This window comes from Apium graveolens, chromosome 1, assembly GCF_009905375.1.
Source record: "Apium graveolens cultivar Ventura chromosome 1, ASM990537v1, whole genome shotgun sequence".
NCBI lineage: Eukaryota > Viridiplantae > Streptophyta > Magnoliopsida > Apiales > Apiaceae > Apium > Apium graveolens.
In genome coordinates this window covers 96094665-96103242 of record NC_133647.1, presented here as the reverse complement: position 1 = coordinate 96103242, position 8578 = coordinate 96094665, and positions in this window count along the sequence as shown.

Sequence of the window (8578 nt, the reverse complement as noted above, 5' to 3'; positions counted from 1 at the left end):
TCCAAGAAGAGAAGCTTTCGGCTTTTCTTTTTCAAGAAAGAAGAAAATCCAAAACTCAAGATCCAAGCTTTGTTAAATTGCAAGGTAATTATCCAAGGTTCTTTATAATTAGTTATGGCTATATTAGGAGTTTAAGCTCCCAATTCCTTCACAATCTTTTTCAATATATCATTGAAGAAGAAAGTGAATAGTGTTTTCAAAAATTTTAAATTATTTGATCTTGTGTTTTTGGTTAGATTTAGCTTTGGTAAGCACTTGCAAGGGCTATTTCAAGCTTCTTAGTTACTACTACTCACCAAGGAAGGTAAAACCTCATACCTAAGCTTTATTTTGAATTTTTAGGAGTGGTTTTGATAATATAGTTCATGAGAAGCATGATTCTTGTATGTTTAGAGTTTGGTTGGGTTTGTAATGATTTTGAGTTATAAATCTTGGTTATTGGTTAATGAACTTTAAGTATAGTTAGTAGCTCTTGTTTGTGATTGAATGAGTTGGGAAAATCATGAGGTTATGGACTGATGTAGTAAGTTTTGGGTGAAGTTTGGTTGTATTGGTGGTTGTGAGTTGATTTGTGATTGATTGGAGTAGTTTAAACTTTGGTAATCGCATAAACATAGTCGTCGTAATGCCTGTTTTCATTCAACTGCTTGTTTTAGTGTTCCGGACAGAAAGCTAACTGTCTAATCTGTAACTTTTCCATGATTAGCTAGACCGTGTCGTAAGCTTTGTTTTGATATGTGGTTCGCTTGAATCCGATGTACATTTTAGGAGAAACGACTGTTTTAAGTAACGGCGTTTCACGAACAAACCATTATCCCTCGCCTTACTTTGAAACCTTGATTAAATCCCTTAAATGACTAATTGGAGTACGAAACAATTATGCAAAGTTAATTGGTCAGTTGGTAGAGTATTCGCGAAAGTGTCGCCTTAAAATTCGTAACGATTAATTTTATAAAAATGGTGGAGCCGAGGGTACTCGAGCGACTTATGTGAATCGTTAAGCGCAAAACCGAACGTTAGGGTCCAATTGGTTAAAGTCTAGTTTCTTAAGAGACCGTGGTTTAATTCCAACTTATATGTTGTTTATAGGTTACCAGACTCGCCCCAGGCCTTTTACCACCCCCAGTCGGTCAGGCAAGTTTTCTACCCATTACACTGTTGTTGTGATGTATATAATTGTTTGTGCATTATCTTGTGATAAGTGCATGGTTGTTATTAGCAAGTCTTGCGATATATTGGAGCATGTTGTTATGATATAAATATGCATGACTGTTTCGGAATCTTGATATCTCATTGTTGATTCAATTGATTATAAACTGCATAATACCTATGCTAGAGATAAGCAGTACTTGTGTATACCCTTAGTATAGAGGACCCAGAGTTGAACATTTTTCTAAACCGGGAGACGATGTTCCCGAGTATATTATATATATATATATATAGTTTTCAAAACTATTAAACGAATAATTTTTATTCGATAGTTTTATATTATAAATGAATATTATTTTGAATATTCATTCGAGGACTTATGACTCCACTTATTTTATTAAATAATATTCTTTATTTTACTAAAAAATAATATTTCGATATTTGCCAAGTATTCGGAAAATAATTGATACTATCAAATCATTCTTACTTGAAATATTTCCAGAGATTATTTTCAAACTTTATCAAAACTATTTTTGGAAGGTTAGAGCGGATCCCAAAACTCGTTTTCAAATTTAAGATCTTCCTTTCGAAGGGGATTTAAATACTCACTCACAAATCTGAGGGATCCGACTCCATGATGTATTTTTATATTCGCAACAAGGTTGCTGTTTTGATAAAAGAGTTTTTGATTACTTACCCAACACTCGGGAAGTAAAATTCTTGGAATAAGTTAATCCATTAACAGGCATCGCCTGGGAAATATCGGTGAGTTTTCCTTTCCAACTAGATACGACTTCTTGGTGGAGCCGTATCAACAAGTTTCTACTTAGGGAAAGGGGGGACGAGCTTTACGTTTTAGAGTCATGGATTTCATCTGAACTAGGAGTGGCGTAAGTGGTCGAGTGGCACCGGTCCAGCCTTATTTTATTGGCCCAAATGGCCCGGAAGTTCCACTAAGACGGTCTATTCCTTAGGAGTCCAGTGTTCGGTTGACAAGTAAATCCGACTGTTCTCCTCTACATGTAGAAAATGGTGGGGTTGCACTACTGCGACTGATCATCGTGAGTGGTCTTCCTGGCGCGGCAACCTCCCGTAATGAGTTCATCATCCAGTTTGGATATTTATGTAACACTACCCAGAGCATTTTGATAGAAAGGCTACGGATGGGTGATTGCTGAAGTGTTGACAGGGTCAAATGGTTATAATGATGTTTCCATCAAATGAAGTATCTCATAACTTCATTTATTTTAAACAATATTTCAAAGATTGAATCTATTTAAGTCTTATGTTGTAGTCCATCTATGTGAGGAACCTTTGAAAACTTATTATACTTTGAACAGTGGTAGTTCAAGTAGTTTTCTAAAATGATATAAGTATATTGAAGTATTTGGTAACTTCATCTTCCTTTAAGCTTATATCCAGTAAGTAATTATCTTACACTCGATAAAGATTTCCAGTAATATCTATTTAGATACTTGCATTATTGATTAAACTATATATTATCTTGCAAGCTGTAATGCTTACTCTTGCTTCATTTCTTCATCACACAACAATAGTTAGGAAGGATGGCCAGACTCAAGCAGACCCAGCGCAAGAGCGTGGGAAGTGTCCCGCGTCTTCCCGTTGATATCATAGCTGCCATAGCTACAGATGTAGATCTATCTGTAGGCCAGGCTTTCTACTTTTGGGAATCAATTATGTATAATTATAACTTGTGACAGATAATGGCAATTAACTGTAAACTTATTAAGTAATCATTTTGGGTTGTAATAACTTTTAATTTGTGGATTCAAGGAGTTGTACTTATTTCAATTTCATCTCTAAGACTATAATGTGTTGTGGTGTGTGTTAGTGTGGGGTCACAGCATGTGGTTATTTATTTTTAATTAAGTTAAGTGATATTATTGAAAGAAAGACCGTGACGACCCGGATCCCCGACCCCGGATCTGGGGGTGCTACAGAAATGGTATCAGAGCTAAGCGTTATAAACCTCAGAAATGATGCGATGATATAATAATAAACTCACAAAGATAATAAGAACTCTTTCCAAGTTCATGGTCGGACTACTTAAAGTAGCGCTGACAGTTAAAACCCTTACGGGAATTCTTTTAAGTATCATGATAGTAACTTAGCTCGTTTAATGTGTAGGCGCATGAGATAGAGGACCCAGAGATGTTCGAGCGTGAGCATTATAAGGCACTGCTAGATGCTGAGGATCAGGAGGAGCCTGAGGAGGATGAGATGGATGAGGAGGACCCCTCTGAGGATTTAGAGACATAGGTTATTGCTATTTCAGATGAGGAGGACCCGGATGAGGTCCCAGTAGCTGAGGAGCATGCCGGAGCTATCGTCGAGTATATTGGTACCACATACCCTCACTCCCTGTAGTCAGAGCTCCTACCCCTCCACCACTATCTTGGAGCCCCTATGATGACAGCTCTGAGACTCACACTCCCGAGCCCAGGTAGATCGAGGAGGCACCCCCAACGGATCCGGATTCACCACCTCTCGACCCTGCCGATAGGCAGTCTTTGTTAGCTCACGGCTATGTTCAGGATGTTCTGAGGACTCGAGTGGTTGTTGCTGAGGCCCGACTGGATGAGGTTAGGAGAGAGTTAGATGCAGAGAGAGCTGGTAGGCGTGCACGAGCTTATGAGGCTAGAGCTACCATACCCCGATCTCTGAGGAGAAAGCTGACTGGGATAGAGCTTATGACCCGTGCGAGACTCCGATCACTTCATGCAGACAGACATGGCAGGATATCTAGGAGGCAGGCTGATTACATTTTCCATCGTGCGATGGAGAGAGTGTGGGAGTTGACCCACTCCGGTGATTGATTCAGGACCAGTGATGTGGTAGTCTAGTCGTCTAATTAGTCGAGGCCACAGTAAGAGCCAGTTTTCTGGGATAATCGACTTGTATATAGTATCCCTTTCTCTGACTTGACAGATAGACTCATGTATTTCACTTTTAAGTAGATGACTATAACACTGTTGTACTTTTGACCAGATCGAACTATGTATTTCTTGCATTATGTATATATTTGTTTCCTTTCAGTTCAGTTCCTTAGTGCCGAGATCACTGTTTTTATCTTTATTATTACTGCACTTCTTGTGATTAGAACTGTCATAATATAATAGAATTGCGAGATACGTTCTCTCCATTATAGAACTGTGTAAGGCATAATCTCATGTATGATTGTGATCTAACGTTGAATTTTCCAAAAATTATTAGTATCATGCCGCCAAGAAGGATTGGAACTAGGGCGAACCCTGGGTTTGAGGACCAGAGAAGCCATAACCAGGATGGTAGAAACCAAGGACACAGTGAAGAGGAAGATGAGGATTATGATGAATAGGATGACTCCCAGTATGAAGAGGAGGAGGAAACATTTGATGTTGAAGGATTTGAAACAGAGGCTGAAGAAGGAGAAGCTGAGGTTGAGCAACAGGTACCAAACCCATGCATGGATCCCATGGGGCAGTTCATGCAACTACTAAGGCAGAACTTGGAACGTCAACCAAACCCACCCCCTCAAGGAAATAACAATGATGTGGCAAACTCTTTCAGGGCTTTTAAGTCCCTTAAGCCCCCTGAGTTCCATGGATCAGCTGACCCAGTTGAGGCAAGGGCATGGTTAAAGGAAATGGAGAAATCCTTTGAGATTCTGAGTACCGATGAGGCACAGAAGACTGTATTTGCTACCTACCTTCTGAAAGGAGAGGTCAACTACTGGTGGGAGGCCAAAAAAACATGGAGACAGATACTATCATAACCTGGGAGAGGTTCAGTCAGTTGTTTTTTAGAAAATATTTCCCGGGGTTTATGGAGAACCAGATGGAGCTCAAGTTCTTGGAGCTAAAGCAGAATGACTTATCTGTAGCAGAGTACGAAGCAAAATTTACTGAGTTATCAAGGTTTATGCCGGAGTTTGTGAATACCGAGGAAAAGAAAGCTAGGAGGTTTCAGCAGGGACTGAAACCGTGGATTCAGAATAGGGTGGCCGTCCTTGAGCTTACAGACTATGCCACTCTGGTGCAAAGGGTAACAATTGTGAAAGTCGGAAGTGAACAGATGCAGAAGGAAAGAGAGAAGAAAGGAATAAAGAGGAAAAGTATGAGCATGGGCGGAGGTTCCGCATGAGGGATCTTCCCAAATAGGTTTAACCGAGGAGCAGTGTCCCTCCCAGGAAGGAGTGATGGGTTTAGGCGACCGATGAGTGTGAATGTGAGCCAGAGCGGCCAGAAGTCAGGAATGTCCTATTCCAACCAGTCTCAACCCTCATTACCATCATGTAACACTTATGGAAGGATGCATTCTGGGGAGTGTAAAGGAAAGCCAGTAACTTGCTTTAAGTGTGGTCAAGTGGGTCACTATTCCCACAAGTGCCCTTCGTCAACCCCCGCCGTCATTCCAACCACCACTTGGCATCAGTGTGGACGCCCGGGTCATTGGAAGAGGGAATGCCCAATGAATAAACCAGCAGCTTCAGGAGCAAGCAGATCTGCTTCTAATAAGCCACCTACTGCAAGGACTTTCAACATGACAGTTCAAGATGCTATAAAAGACTCAGATGTGATAGTAGGTACCCTTTCTCTAAATTCAGTCAGTGCAAATGTTTTATTTGATTTGGGAGCAACTAAATCTTTTATATCGAGGGACTTTGCGCTTAAATTAAGACTTAAGGCTGAACCCTTGATAGAATCCTTACTAGTAGAAATAGCCAACCATGAAGTTATCCCTGTTAACAAGATTCACCCCGCCTATGAGTTAGGCATAGGGGAACAATCTTTTAGTATTGATCTAATTCCTTTTACATTAGAGGAATTTGACATAATTTTGGGAATGGACTGGCTATCTAGCAATGATGATCAGATAGACTGTAAGGGGAAGAAAGTTAAGTTGAATATCCCAGGGAAGAAAGGAGTCATATTTAGAGGGAAGAGGAAGACGCATAAATTTTTGACCATGGCCCAGGCCAATAAGGTGCTACGAAAAGGAAATGAGACTTACCTAGCCTATGTGGTGGACACGCAGAAGGAGGTTCCCAACTTGCAAGACATTCCGGTGGTCAACGAATTTGAAAATGTATTCCTACAAGACCTTCCGGGACTACCACCCGATAGAGTGATTGAATTTGCTATTGAGTTGGCCCCAGGGATGGCGCCAGTTTCAAAGGCACCATACCGGTTAGCCCCATTAGAAATGAAGGAACTGGCTACCCAATTACAGGAACTTTTGGATAAGGGTATGATAAGACCCAGTGTGTCTACGTGGGGAGCACCAGTATTATTTGTTATGGAGAAATATGGGAGCATGAGGTTGTGCATCGACTACCGATAGTTGAACAAGCTAATCATAAAGAACAAGTACCCGTTACCCAGAATAGATGATCTGTTCGACCAGCTAAAGGATGCTGTTTACTTTTCCAAAATTAACCTGATAACTGGATATCACCAACAAAAGATTAAACTCGAAGATATTCCAAAGACGGCATTCCGTACCAGGTATGGGCACTATGAGTTCTTGGTAATGTCCTTTGGATTAACCAATGCCCCAGCAGTTTTCATGGATTTAATGAATAGAGTATTCAAGAAGTACTTGGACAAGTGTGTGATAGTTTTTATCGATGATATTTTAATCTACTCAAGGACCGAGGCAGAACATGCAGAGCATTTGAGGATAACTCTGGGAATACTCAGAGAAGAATAATTGTATGCCAAATTCTCGAAGTGTGAATTCTGGCGGAATGAAGTACAGTTTTTAGGACATGTGATCAATAAGGAAGGAGTATTGGTCGGCCCCTCCAAGATAGATGCGGTCTTAAATTGGGAAAGGTCAACCACACCCACAGAGGTAAGGAGTTTTATAGGATTGGCCGGCTACTATCGTAGATTTGTACAGGATTTTGCGAAGATCGCAGCCCCTCTAACACGACTTACTTGTAAGACGGAGAAGTTTGAATGGACAGAGAAATGCGAGAGCAGCTTTCACGAATTGAAGAGAGATTTTGTGATATATAGTGACACGTCGCACAAAGGATTAGGTGCGTGCTTATGTAATACGGTAAAGTGATCACGTATGCGTCAAGATAACTGAAGGAATACGAGATTAGATATCCTACTCATGACCTTGAGCTCGCGGCAATAGTTTTTGCCTTAAAGATTTGGAGGCACTACTTGTATGGAGAGAAGTGTGAGATTTTCACAGACCATAAGAACCTCAAGTATATATTCATGCAGAAAGAGCTCAACATGCGTCAGAGAAGATGGTTAGAGCTAATCAAAGACTATGATTGTGAGATTCTCTATCATCCAGGGAAAGCCAATGTGGTGGCTGACGCCCTTAGTAGGAAGGAAAGACTCAAAATGATAATGACTTCGGAGGAATTGATAAGGGATTTCGAGAAAATGGAAATAGAAGTAAAGGTAACCAGAGCCGGAACCGAAAAGCTGTTTGAGATCGTGATGCAGCTAGAGTTATTTGAAAAGATTAGATTGTGCCAAGAAAAAGTAATGAATGAAGGCAGAGAGTCAATGACTTGAGAAGAGATCCATAATGAGAGAGATGATAAGGGGATAATGAGGTATTCCTACAGGATTTGGGTTCCGAATGTTTAAGAGCTTAAAGACGAGATTTTGGATGAAATCAATAGTTCAAGGTATTCCATTCACCCGGGGAGCACCAAGATGTATAGGGATTTAAAGGAATATTACTGGTGGCCCAAAATGAAGAGGGGCGTAGCAAAATGGGTAAGCAAATGTTTGACTTGCCAAAGAGTAAAGGCGGAGCACCAGAGACCCAGTGGACTTTTATGACCCATGGAGATTCCCGAATGGAAATGGGAACAGATAGCTATGGATTTTGTTGTAGGCTTACCAAGGACGAAAACCAATCATGATGCCATATGGGTAATTATAGACCAACTGACAAAGTCAGCTCACTTCATTCCTATCAATGAGAGATAAATAGTCGATAGATTGGTGGACATTTATCTTAAGGAAATAGTGACGCGACATGGAGTCCCCGCGTCCATTGTCTCAGACCGAGACCCCAGATTCAACTCCAGATTTTAGAGGAGTTTTCAAGAATGTGCGGGAACGAAATTAAACATGAGTACCGCTTACCATCCCCAAACGGACGGGCAAAGTGAAAGGAGCATCCAGACACTAGAGGATATGTCGAGAGTCTGTGCAATAGAATTTAAAGGAAGTTGGGATGATCATTTGCCGTTGATCGAGTTTTCTTATAACAATAGCTTTCATGCCAGCATCGGAATGCCGCCTTACGAGGCCCTGTACGGAAGAAGGTGTCGATCTCCCTTATACAGGGATGAAGTGAGAGAGCGAAAGATGCCTGGACCCGAAGTGGTCCAAAGGAACAAAGACATAGTGGATCTCATCAGAGGATGGCTTGTAGCAGCCCAAGA